Genomic DNA, 13788 nt, shown 5'->3' with positions numbered 1-13788 from the left:
GATTGAGGGATGAAGAGATGCTGATTTCTGGTTCTTTAGGCTCTAACGCGTCTAGTTCCTCTCCTGATCCATTCTGTCTGGTAATCACACTGCGCCACGATGGACACATTTTTTAAAATTGTTTTTATTCATCCTCACAAACATTATTCCCACTCACGTATGTMTCTTTACGARAGGTTTTGCTTCTRAGGACGGTGGAGTATCGGGTCAARGACGTTTTAAAAAGACCCGGGTTGATGGCACCTTTCCGCGGCTGCGTAGTGACCGTTTCTAGGCAACCRTGACAACAGCGTCGGTCCGTAGCCTCGGGTTCTTTAGCTTCCGCCACCTGTGTTTTATTTTGGTCATTATTGTTGCACTTAATGTTGATATGTGTGTGATAGGCGTGTCTATCGGACATTTATAGAAATACGGAACGAATCGCGTCCTGTATCGGGACGGGCGGCAACCCTAACCAGGACACTAAAATACATCTGACTAAATGGGGTGAAAGGTTGAAATCTTATGCGACATTTAAAAACTCTGGACTGCAGTTTGTGCGATTTTAGTTCGCGTGTGCGCCCTGGGGTAGGATGAAATTACAAGTTAATTATCCATATTACGCTATTACGTTACAACAGGTAACCTGAAACCAGGCAGTTCTGATCGGGCAGATAAACTAAAAGCACATGTGTAGGTCCGAAGAGCCTTCATCAATCAGATTAATCTTAACTTTGAATTAAACTACCCAAGTTCGCCATGTCCACAACGTCATAATGTCATTTGGCTTCTGCAGCAGCCGAGTGACGACATGGCGTTGCCAAATTCACTGTCATGTCTTTGTGCAATGGCAATAAAGAAACTAAGTCTCTTCCTCATTTCTATAACATCATAATGCTGCCAGAGTGCTGCTCCAAAGTTGATATGCCACCATCATCATCATCAGTTTGAGTGAATTTGGAAAAAATGTTCTGTATAATAAAAGTTTTATGATCAGATCGGATAAAGACTGAGCAGTTTGCCATCAGTGGCAACAGCTACTTTTGGAGCATTCGAGGTGGAATATTGAAGGCTACACTGAAATGATCTACATTTTGTGATGGCTTAAACATGGACATGGGAATATGATCCAAAACTCAAGACTTTATTTTTAAATAAATGCAAATGCTAACAATATGCTGGAAGGGCCCTGACTTCAAACTGACGGACTGAGATTCCGGTCTACGTGAACAAATCAATCACCTAAAATAAGCTCAATTATTCCTGATAAGAAGAAAGGCCAAATATCCAGTCTTATCTGTGCAGATGCCTGCAAAAAGCATGTGGTTTCTCCCCAACCTGCTAGCAGAAATAAATTTAAACAGATTTGGTGCTTTATATTTAAAACTGCAGAGGGCGCAATGGGACCACTTTCCAACACGCTGGCTGTCTTGAAACCACAGCTGCACACTGTGTGTATCTGTTGTTATGGGAAACTGCCTCTAAATAAGTTTTTTTTTCAAAAATGATCTGCTGAGAGGCTCATTGTCGCAGAGCAAATGCTGTTACTGCGATTTGGGGAATAAAACTGCAGTAAGGAGAGATGTAGCTGCCCATCAGACACGAAAAGTGAGAAGATGTTTGTCCAAATCTGAGAGCGACAACCAAAGAAACCAAAAAAAGAAACCTGGTTAGCATAGAGAGCCTTTGTGGATTTACTTGTCATTGCCTGATTTGACCAGATTTCTTGTCTTCTGCCAATTTTCAGCTTAAAAACTTAAGCTTATGTCAACAGTCAAAAGGCCGGGTACAAACTGGACAGCCACCCTCACCGTCCATCAGAAGGTCGAAGGTCAGTGTCACAGCATTAGCAGGAAAGTTGAAGATTTTTTGCAGACAAAAATCTGAAAACTCTGCTATGCATTTTTCATTCATGCCTACTGACTCAGTCCTTCTTTGCAAAGCAGCTCGAGGTCAACCAGATTGAATACAGAGTGTCGGTCGACAGCCTTTTTCAGGCCTTGCCACAGATTCTCTGCTGGATTCAGCGTTGCGCTCAGTCGGTCCTCAAGGGCCAGAGTGCTGCGTGCTTCAGATATTATCCCGGTTCGACACACCTGAATCAAATGAACGAACCATTAGCAGGCTCCTGGAGAACCGGACGGCATGCCGAGGAGCTTATTTGAATCAGCTGTGTTGGAGCAGGGACACATCTCAGGCATGTAGATCTCCAGCCCCTTGACGAGTGCATGCGGACACACCGCTGGTGTGATACACCACAGGTCGGCCCAACGCCACTTAACTAGACCTTGATTGAAACAAGGAGTGTTTACCTCCAGTTTAAAAGGCAAAAGGTATCCAGAATTTTTACATTTGTTTCAGTCCAAAGACACTTGGACATAATGACTCAATTACTTAGTCAGCATGCGGGCAAGTTGTACAAAATTCCACTAATAAACCACTTATTTGATCCGAGTGCTCTGAAGGCGAGACGCTTCTAAAAGTTACAGAACACTGACTGCAAATGGCTGGACCCTGACAGTCGGCGAGCCTCCACCCCAGTGCATTGTTGCCTCTAGCAGAGTTTCTTCCACAGCTGCCTTGTATTTAACTCGATCTATCTTCCCATTTGACCATCTGCCTTGCCACAGCTGAAGGATTGCATCCCCACGGATTTACTGCGAGGTTTAGTCCGCTTTTGTTTTTCTTGACTTGTAGGGCGACTGTTCAGTCCTGGCGTCATCTGACCAGAGCAACTTCTACATGTCTGCCGAACCCTCTCTGGAGATTATGACAAACTTCTTAAAAAGTTTTTCTCCTCAGCCCTCTCGTCCGTCAGAGGCCAGTTTCGTGGAGTGGAGGATTAATAGTTTTCCAAGAAAGAGATTCTTAGCAACATCTCCAGAGTTACCAAGGATCTTCCAGCTGCTTTTCGGCTCAATGTTTTCCTTTCTCAGCCTGTAAATGTAGGTAATTGGTCATATCTTACGTGTTATGCATCAACATTCTCCCTGGTATGTCCGCAATTTTTCTTGTTCTACCTGATGCTGTTTATTCTTAAACAGCATCATTAAAATAATCCCACATTTTCAGGATTTTCTTCCGTTTTCAAATGTTGCAAAAAATGTTTTCTGCAGTTGTACTACTTTGTGTTGGTCTACCACACAAAAACCCAACAGAGTCGGGTGAAAAGAGTATAAAAATTTGACAATGCACTGAGTGCATGTCCTAGGAGTTGCACCTGTTCTTTGTACTAAAGTTGGTTTCTTTCATTTTGTTTTTTTTTAATGTTTGGCTCCCCTTTTACCTCATTTCGCAGGTTTCTCCCAACTATAGTAAACACAGCCACAAGTGGATGGCATGTCGGTGACATTCCGTCAGACTAGCGTCTAACTCCCTGCCAATCAACTTCTGACATTTTTCCCAGCTGATCAGAGCCAAAAACACCGGCTGAAGCACGGCTCGGGTTTCTGCCGGGTCCGAATGAAGCCATCTTGGAATCAAAGGATCTTAAATGGAATAAGTGCAGCGGATTAGAGTAAAATTGAACTGAAAGGAAAGAGAAGACTTATTTTAAGTACCCTCTCTCTCTTTGGTGATAGCGGCTTCACCTGGCTAAGAAACATTTGGAGAGAAACAAAACTCTCGGAAGCACCTATAGAGCAAAAATGCATATCCAGAGTTTTTGATGATCAATTAAAATCCAACTTTCTGTTCTGTGTTCACTGGGCGTGTCTGGGTTGGAACAATCCGATGACACATTCATAGGGGAAACTGCTTGGTGCTCTGGCAACATGTACAACAACACGTGCAACACCCACAGCTGCAAGATACTAAAACGTCCATCTCGCCCCTTGCACGCCCCCCGTCACTCCCTCTTAGAGCTCTCCGTCCTTGCTGGAATCATTACCTCATAGTGCATCAGGCCAAGATGGGGCTATCACCTGGGGAGATCATGTGTGTGGATGCGTGTGTGTGTGTGTGTGTGTGTAAGCAAAAAGCAGAAGCAACTGTCTCCAAAACATGTCTGTTTAAGAGTGGCATGTAAACACCGTAGGGTGGAGCACAGTGGATTCAATTTGTCACTTTCCTTTTTCTTGGAATTCCCTTTTTCTGATGATTCAGAAAAACAAAACTCGTACGACAGAAAACAAATCCAGTGTCTTGGGACTTAGTAAGCCCCTTATTTATGTTTTGTCAGAACACAGATACAAATACAAATACATAGTTTTTAGGCATACATGATCTAGGACGCGTAACAATCACTTCCACTCAACCCGTTTTAATATGACAGCGCTAAATAGAATCCAGACTTCAGTCAGACGTCACCAAATTTGTAACTTACGTCAGCAGTTTGTTTCTTTTTACTGGACTTTGTAAAAAACAAAACAGAGCAAAAAAAAAAAAAAACAGTGAGATCCCAACACAAAGATGTACATGATTGTGAATACAGGAAAAAATACTATACATTTATTCCTACAGTATTAAAGTAATGGAGCGTTTTTCAAAAAAGGAGGTGTTTTATTACCGATACTTTACTTCCTGTTTCCTTTGGTGCAAAAGTGATGTCACACGAGGAACATATTCCTCCTAATCACTCTTCAAAGTTCAAAATAGAAAAACCATGTACTGCTCCAGTAAGGTAAATGCATATTAATCTTCATAAAAAAATGAAACACCAACAGGAAAATAGCTACTCAGCTAATATTGCTACGATAATAACAAAAACTGAATGCAGAAGTTTAGTTTTGATAACACACTGGAGGATAGTAACTTTTTCAGTGTGAGATTTTGCAACTGCAATAAAAATAATGAGGTTATTTTAAACTTTTGGGCCCATCAGAAGGCGATGGCACTGTGATACCCTGACGTTTGCTCACCTCTAGATTTATACATGGCAAAAGATTGAAACTGTTATCCTGAATATGGATGTGATTATTGTGATTCTTCTTCTTTTCTTTCTTTTTTTTGCTGACAGTACACGACGTGTTTGAAAGAAGGGGAGATGAGGGCCTTTTGCGGCAGATGTTGACATTAACAAAATCCATAAAACGGGGAGCATAACTCAACACATTATGACTGCTGCCGGCCGTGTAAACATCCTCTGCGCTGATTCTTTTGAGAGTGACTGTGTACAACACCCGTCAAACAGCCGTGATTTAAATTTCAGTGCTTCCCCAGGCCCACCCAGAGAGACCTGAGAAATCCGACGGAGGCTCGTTCTCCTGAACATCCCTCACTGTGCTGTTTATCAGTTCCCCGGTCTTAGCTAAACTATTGTCTGCATCCTGCGGATTGGTGACCCAGTTTTCGTACTTCGCGCCAGCTGCACCTCATGCGACCCCAGTCATTTTTTTGGTCCCGTTGCCATGGTAAGAGCCACGTGCTGTTACTAAAACGACCTCTGCATCTTTAAACTCAAGGTCTACCGTCGTAAAAAGACGCACGCAATTCCACGACTTTGACAAGGTCCATCTGATATGAAGGTATCTAAATAAATTAATAACTGGGAGTGTCTGAATTACACAAACTCATCTTCTGATGGGTGTGCTCAGGAAGATAACGCACCACAAATTAGAACTGAAGTCATCTCCGAAGTCAATAAAGAGGGTTGAACCAGATACTAACTAGACAGTACTTGTACTTTCCTGTCTTAGGTGGCATTCACAGGAAACAGAAATGTATTTGATATTAAGGTTGTGGAAAGTTGGTCCCGTTAAAAAGAATATTTATCAGATTGAGGTTTATAATTTTGTGGCTTTAATCTAATTATTCAACAGACTTACAGGATCTAATAGGGGGTCCACCAAAGACGTCAAATGACATTGACCACTTCCAACGGTTGCCTCTGCACGGCGGTGGGCTGATCCTGTCAATTTAGTGCAAGACTGGAATAAGTGTGGGGAGTGGTTGTTTTAAAACGCCTCTTTGACCCGCCTTTTTATTGTTACTGTGCAGCTCAAAGTAAGTCTTTTGTGTTTTTTTATTACAGTGGGTCAGCGTGCTGTTAAAGGACAAGTTTTTATGATGTAAAAAAACCCAAACTGTTACCCCAATTAATCATTTAAATACTTTTTTTCACATATAACATGGCATTTATAATGTTGAGTTCAACTAAAAGTCACTAATACTTTGATTCAATTTCAGTATGCAGTCTCCTATGGTAGGATTTAGCAATATTTTCCCACTTTACCTTGCAGAAGATCTTCAACTGTATCTGAATGTGAGACCATCTCTTGTGCAGAGTCCTCTTTACGTGAACAACTAAACTTCGCTATTATGGATGCTAGGTGTCCCTCTCATAAGAATGAATGCTGAAATTAAATCAAAAAGTGTTTGATCTTTGTTTTTGTTTGGAAAATGTTCAAACCTTTACAATCAAGTGTTTTGTTTTGCTTTTTTCTGAAAGCAAAAAGCTTTCTACGTCTTTTTCCCCTTTTTTGTTCCTACAAAGTATATTTTTCAGTTGAATATCAGTTGATAGGATATATATTAAAAGGTGGAAAATGTTTTCTAAATGATTTATGTAGAATCTCTTGGCATTAAAAAAAACCTAGTATATCAGCAGAGCAAAAAATAGGACTCTATAGTCGTTTTGCATAAAACTGAAAGGAGGAAAAGGATTTTTTTTGCAGAGGCTTGAGCCCATTGTCAACCAAATTAAATTATCTGCGTACCCAGGATATCCCAGAGTGTTATTTGGTTTTTTTCTGTGCAGATTTACAAAAATGCTTGTATTTACTATAGCAAACTATGGCACCATCCGGGTTTAAACCAGTCCAGATGATTTTGCAACATGCTAAACCGTCTGGCAGAATTTCAAAAACCTTGATCATATCAGAGCTCCCTCCTTTAAAAAAAAAAAACTCTCCGCCTGCAGTTTTAAATGTCTCAGTATTCAATATTTTATATTTTTCTTTTAAGTCATGAAGCTGATGAGTGTGTGCACGTGTGTGCGCATGTGCACGAAGGTGTTTATAGCGTCATGACGTCTGATGCTAGGGCCGAACCCAAGAAACCATTTAGAAGCTCTCCACCCACATACACACACACGCACACACACACACACTCGTAATTTCCAGTAAATGGGCCCTTAGAGTTCCGGAGTGTTTAGAAGTCCTCCCGATCCGTAACAGCTGATCTTCGGAGAGCGTTATGTTGTTGAATGCGATCCAAAAACTCTGTGAAACTCAATGAGGTGAGAATAGATTACTTAGTGTTTACATTGCATTTCTGATTCAAAGACCCGCACACCCCGATGCGCTTACATGTATGAGACAAACAATGCACATTTGACCAAGTCTGGATGGAAGAACAATGCTTCAGTAAAGCTTTATTGGGTAGGCATGCACCAATGCTGGTTCCTGCATAAATCTAGCCCTCCTTTTGTTGCCCCCTATTCTTTTAAAATGAGAAAATTAAGATGTGGGAATGGATAAAGTGCCGAGTGATTCCATAACACATAACCTGCTGTTCCTTTATAGAGCACCAAGCTGAGGATCCCTTGCTCGGAAAGGGAGCAAGGGATCATGCACATGCTATAAAGCAGAAGAAAACTTGTTCAGCACAAAACTAAAAGGTAAATGATTATTTATTTTTTATTTTGGTGCCCTCCCCATATTGTGTTGGATTGGATTTACTGTCCATTTGGTCAAAGTCTTAAACCACAATTTAAGCAAGAACCTAAGCTGAAATACTTTTCAAAATTTGCACAGCCAAACATTATATTGCCGTGACGGTCTTACATTTAGTTTGTAATTCAGCACGGTCCATGTTGGATTTGCTCACAAGTCCTTTTCAATTACTGATGAGTAAATAAATTACTCAGCAGTCAGGGTACATTGAAATGCTTTTGATTTTGTCTTGACAAATACGTCTGTGCTACTAGGACTGTTTTAGGATACGGAGGCGAGTACTTTGAGTTTAAACCGTCAATGTTTCTTTAAACATGCAGCGTAGCATTCACAGTTGCTGTCTTGAGTGCCAAGGAAGACCAACATATTTACTTTGAAGTGGAGTATTATAGCTTATATACAGCTCTGGAAAAGAAAATTAAGAGACCACTTAAAATAACCAGTTTCTCTAATTGTAGAAAATGTATTTACTTATACGTTTTATAGCTATGTTTGAGTAAAGTGAACATTGTTCTTTTATTCTATAAACTAACTACTGACAACATTTCTCCTAAATTCTAAGCAAAAATTTCGGATTTACTTGCAGAAAATGAGAAATGGTCAAAATAACGGAAAAAGACGCAGTGCTTTCAGACCTCAAATAATGCAAAGTAAACAAGTTCATATTCATTTAGAAACAACAATACTAATGTTTAAACCCAGGAAGAGTTCAGATATCAATATTTAGTGGAATAACCAGGAGGTTTTCAATGGGGTTCAGTGCAGTGGGCTCTTCATTTTTTCCAGAGCTGAATATAAACCTTTATAGAAACTGCTTTGGATTCCTTTCAAATACAGTGGACATCCAGATAGAAAAAAAAAACAAAACCCACCCATGCTTCTATTCAGTGCACAGGTGGGTAGAGCTGCGTATCGTCTGCATAACTATGGTAACTAATTGTATTTGCTGCTTTAACCTGAGGCAGTGGGAGCAAATGAGCCTGCTTCTATGGCTGCGGAAATAGAAAAAACTGAAACAAAAAGCAGAGATTTACGCATAATCTATCTAGCAGTCTCACACTTTAGAAAGGTGTTTGACTTTGTCCCCTCAGAGCTACACTAAAGCCTTTTGCACTGAAAAGCAAAGCAGACACGATACAGCTTCTGCCATTTCAGGGGTCTATAAAAGTTAAATGATGAAGGTACGCTTTGGAAAAAAGTTGACATCACGTTGCTCCGTCTCCGGGAAAAAAATAAAAAATAAATTCAGAAACCTTTTTCTTATCCTTTCAAGATTTTCTCTTATGTTTTTGTCTTTCAACAATTGCCACTGTAGGAGCTCATGGTTATGGGTTGAAAAAGATTTGCCTCCAGGTTGACTCAAAAACAGCCCGATTGGTCGTTAACAGGAAGCATCTGTAAGTAATTATTCAAGTGTTTTGCCGTCACCAGGAGAAGTTAATTTGTTAATAAGGCTGCATTAAAAAAAACTAAACAAACACAAAAAAACAGAAAGTACATGGCCTCATTTATATTTAAGCTGATGTTACTTAAACCAGTTGGTGAGTAGAATGAAGTAGAAGTGGTTTTTAAGTGCTTTGTTCAGACAGTGGTGAGAGCTTTTGCAGTGAATGTCACCAAGTTTTGGGAAAGCTACGCAACTTAAGATCATTACGAATAAAAATAGCTAAAAAATGAGAAAATAAAAAACATACAATTAGATTTCTTTGGTTTGGTAGTGTGTCTACAGAAGATGTGCGTGGTTGGTGAGACTGTGTCCCAGCTAACTAGCATGCTAATCCAGTCAGCTGGTCTCCTCATTGGTGTAATATACCAATTATTAGATTTTAAAAAAAAATAATTATATTCCGCTTAAATTGTATATATCATATTCCTAATCTGGCACAAGTGGAACATAATTAAATGGAGTGCTTTGTCAGTGTCAAGTCATAAAGTGAACAGATTTAGATAAGCATCAGTGAGGTGAAAATAAGGTCATACGTTACTTTTTGTGTAAAACGATAGCATCTGATTCATGTATTCCTTAAATTTTCCCTCTTAACCCTTTGATATGACTCTTCTTTTCAATGCGGTATTTAGAGCGGCACCAAAGAGCAAATCTGCCAGTTGGTTAGGATAAGTAGCTTAATTTAAAAGGATGACATGATTCAAAAGGGAATTGGGTAAAACTATAAAAAGGAAATCTCTCCGGCATGCCTTTGTTTTATTCCCAGAACCTTAACGCTGTGCTCTTGAATGTTAAAGCCTTTATTGCTCAATTGTGTTTAAGTGATTCAGGAGTTGAAAGGATGTTTTTTTTGTTGTTTTTTTTTTGTCTTTAGAAGAGTCTCTCTAAAATAACCCTGCAAGAGCGTGAATGCAAATCATGTGGAAAAATGCCGGAAAATCTTTTAACATGTCACTGGTCCTGCTTTATGCAGAGAGAACATATCAAAACGAAACTTTGTGAAGGGAACTGGATCAAATCTGTTTCTGGGTTTTAGGATTTTATTGAGAACAGATTGTCCTGAAAGGAAAACCCCATCAGTAGTGTCCAAGATCCTTCCACTGGAACCTATAAAGAACTCCTTCTGATCGGAGTTGTTGTGCAAATGCACATATTTAAGATCAACACTGACTTTTCTTTTTGACAAGAAAATTACAGACATTACAAAACATCTGTCAGAGAAAGAAAACAGAGATATTAGGAGCCGACTACAGACTGGATGAAACAGAGTCCCCCAACTCCAGAGGAGGTCGGATATGTAGAAGTAAAAATAACCCTACCTATTCAGTTTTAATGAATAATCCAGGACACGTTTTGATCTTCACGCCTTGACACTTTTTGCAGTGTAGAGAGGGAAGGTAAATTGTCCTTCCAGGCTGTCCACAGTGGCAGATTAGGTGAAACAAGAATGTTCTCAGAGGAGCCATAGCGATCAGGAATACACTCACTGACAGCATGTGTAGCGATGACGCAAAGCCATCAACGTTAGTGAAATGGACCAAGAAGGAGGATAAAGTGGACTTTTCCTCTGTCATTCAACATACAGTTCATTTGACTGTATTTTTTCAGAGCCAACTCACAGCTGTCCTTTCAACGTACTCTACAAACTAATTTGTTTCCTCCGAAGCATAGAATCAGACCAATCCATTCATAAAGACGGACTCAAATTAGTAAAACCTTTTAGAGCTAAAATCACCCAATCGATCGCATTGAGTCAGTAACTTTACAGAAACCCTTCATACAGGACAACATGTGATGGCAGTGGAAAGAAATGACATAAGAAAGCTCCACCAGAATCCACCTGCCTTACCTTCGAATTTTATGAATGAGCAGAAAAACAAAATAGAAAAATAGAACTGTTAGTTCAGGTTTACTTTCTATGTTAAAGCCATATGGAAGTGTATTTATGACATAAAAATCCACAAGAAACACAAGATGCCTTGCTCAGGGCACTTAACCCCAGGGGCACATCAACATATGACTGGAGAAAGCTGGAATCAAACCTACAACCTTGCGATCACAAGACGACTACTCTACCCACAGAACCAGAATCCTTACGTGGTAAATTGCATGGGTCCAATGTTGCTTCTGCATGTGTGTTGAGATCTGCAATTCGCAGTAATGTGACACATCAAAACAATCTCAATACTTTTACCGACTGTCAGACCTCCCTCTCATTTTCTTTTCACATCGAAAGAAGCAAATGAGAATTATACTTCTGTGATAGTCCTTCAGCCAGTTTCACTTTCAGTGTCAAGCATTCAACATGCAGAGGTGAGTGAAGCCCCTGAGTAGCGCAGCATTGAGTCGTTGCTGCAATCTCTGAGTTGAAGTTTGCACCTTCGGCGTTGACGTCACATCTCCAGGAGCTAATGCGGCTCACTTGTTTCCGCTTTGAGTTACCATGACTGCTAGAAAAGACTAAATCGTATTTCAGATGCAAAAAAAGCATCTGAAATACTATGAACATTGTTGTCTTCCTAATATAATGGACTTTTAAGTTTTCATTAATTTCCAAGCAATCCTGAATTAAGAAGATGGTGGCTTGTATATATTTGCCACTACCAGTTAAAGCTAAAGCTGCACAACACAAAGTTTGCAGCCTTCACTCCGGATTACCCTAAAAATACCGGGGATACGGATGGTAAATAAAGGAGCCGTCCCTGAGTTATTTCCATGGAATCACTTCTGTATTCAGCCTGAAAGAGCGAGTGTATGGGGAATGAGAGAGCAGACCAGAGTCAGACAGCCGAGCAACTGATCCGCCTGTACATACTGCTGTATACACTGTTCTATCTGAGCTCTTCACAAGAAACATGCAAAGGTAATAAAACGAAATAACACGGTTGACCTTAAAGGACACGGTCATATTTTTCTAAAAGCAGCAACTTTGAACCTGAACGGTCAGCTGAACCAGAAGTCTGACACCAGAGCTGCGCTACTGTTAAACTATGAGGCTTGTTGTGCTCCGTCAGGCTTCGGAAGCTAAAAGGCCGAACCGTAATCTCCCCCGTTAGTCTCTGACACTAAACACACTTTAAAATAAGATAAAAACATTGTCCATTAGAATGTTTAGATACTTAAACAGCACATTTTTACAAGAACAATGTCCGAGAATATTGCCTACTAGCATAAGCTAAGGTTAATGTTAGCCACAAAGTTTAAGTAAAGCTCACCTTCGTATCAGTGAATGTATAATGAGGCGTACATCTTAAAACCTTTCTCCAGCTTACTTGTTGGGGCTTCGGATTAGGGCTGAAACGATTCCTCGAGTGATTCGAGTACCTCGATTATTAAAATTCCTCGAGGAAAATTGACCTGCCTCGAAGCTTCGTTAATTTATGTTTTATCATTTAGCGCACCGTGTTTCAGCCAGAACATTATTTGCGTTGAGCGGAGCTCTGACTTCCGCCTCTGAGTTGTTGACGGAAGCTACGTGTTAGCGGCATAACGTCCAATCTTCAAGTTCGGCCCGCGGGGATTTTACTGATTGGTGATAATTCCGGGTTTTCATCGTTTTTTGTGGGACCAATAAACATCCTTAAAATGACCGGCGCGATGCCGGGAGTTCGGCAGCCTTTCTGCTCCGGAGCTGCTGGTTGAACGGCGGGAAGAAGCTGAGGAGGATTTATACAGGTGAGCGGTGAGACTGAACACGGCGGGCGGCTGAGGGTTGATGCTTAGAGGGTAAGTGCAGCTTTACGGACGAACCGCACAATAAACTTATATCATCCCGGTCTGAACAAACGGGAGGCGGAACATGGCTGGTAGATGAGCTTCTGAACGGAGGAGCCGTAAATATCCCGTGTTGCTCACCCGGTCTACAAAAAAGTAACTGGTAGGGAAGCTCAAATGTGGAAAAAATAGACTGATGTTGATATCCGACAGTAACACTGGTGTTATGGAAGATTTACCAATATTTTATTTCATAATTGTTTTTATCCGATTACTCGATTAATCGTAAGAAAAATCTATAGATTACTCGATTACTAAAATAATCGTTTACAACAGCCCTACTTCGGATCGATGTACAAATCTTGGCCAAGCCCTGCAAGCACCTAGTGTAAAATGATATTCTTATTGGATCGGAAACAATCGAGCCGCTTTTCCCCGAACGCAGAAGCTGAGGTGCAAAGAGTCCGTTGATACTTTATCAAAGCTTATCTGTTGATGAAATTGTGCATACTACTGTATCGAATGTTTAGGTAGGTGTCGTGAAGTTTTTTTTTTTTTGCAGTGGGACTGAAATTCAAGCAGGAACTCGGGAGGATCAGAAGGATTTAATGGTAAAACAAAATGTGAAGTTATTTGTGTGATGGTGGTATTGGAAATGACAGAAGCTTTCCTTTTGATATAAATCTGTGTGCACTTGAAAAGTTTCCTTCTTGTCTAAGGAGATAATTTGTACAGCAGCATATTTTTAAGTCAAAAACTCTGATGGACATTTGAAGCTTCGTAGACACACACACACAAACGCACTTATGCCAGAATAAATATACACACAATGATCTGAACACACTCGAGTGCCCACTTCAGTCCTTTAGGAAGGAGGAAGTCCCCTGTTTTGTTAAACATCTGGAGCACATCCCTGGTTCCCAGGTTCCCTTGATAGCACTAAATCATTAGTCAGCTCACTTGCCTGTACTAAAATGCAACGCACTGCTTCTGGCTGTCTGTAAGATATCTAAAGTAAGAGATCTCACAATTTTT

The sequence above is a fragment of the Poecilia reticulata genome, linkage group LG16 (genome assembly GCF_000633615.1).
Source record: "Poecilia reticulata strain Guanapo linkage group LG16, Guppy_female_1.0+MT, whole genome shotgun sequence".
Lineage (NCBI taxonomy): Eukaryota > Metazoa > Chordata > Actinopteri > Cyprinodontiformes > Poeciliidae > Poecilia > Poecilia reticulata.
The sequence above is the reverse complement of the archived record's forward strand: the minus strand, read 5'-3'. Positions refer to the sequence as shown.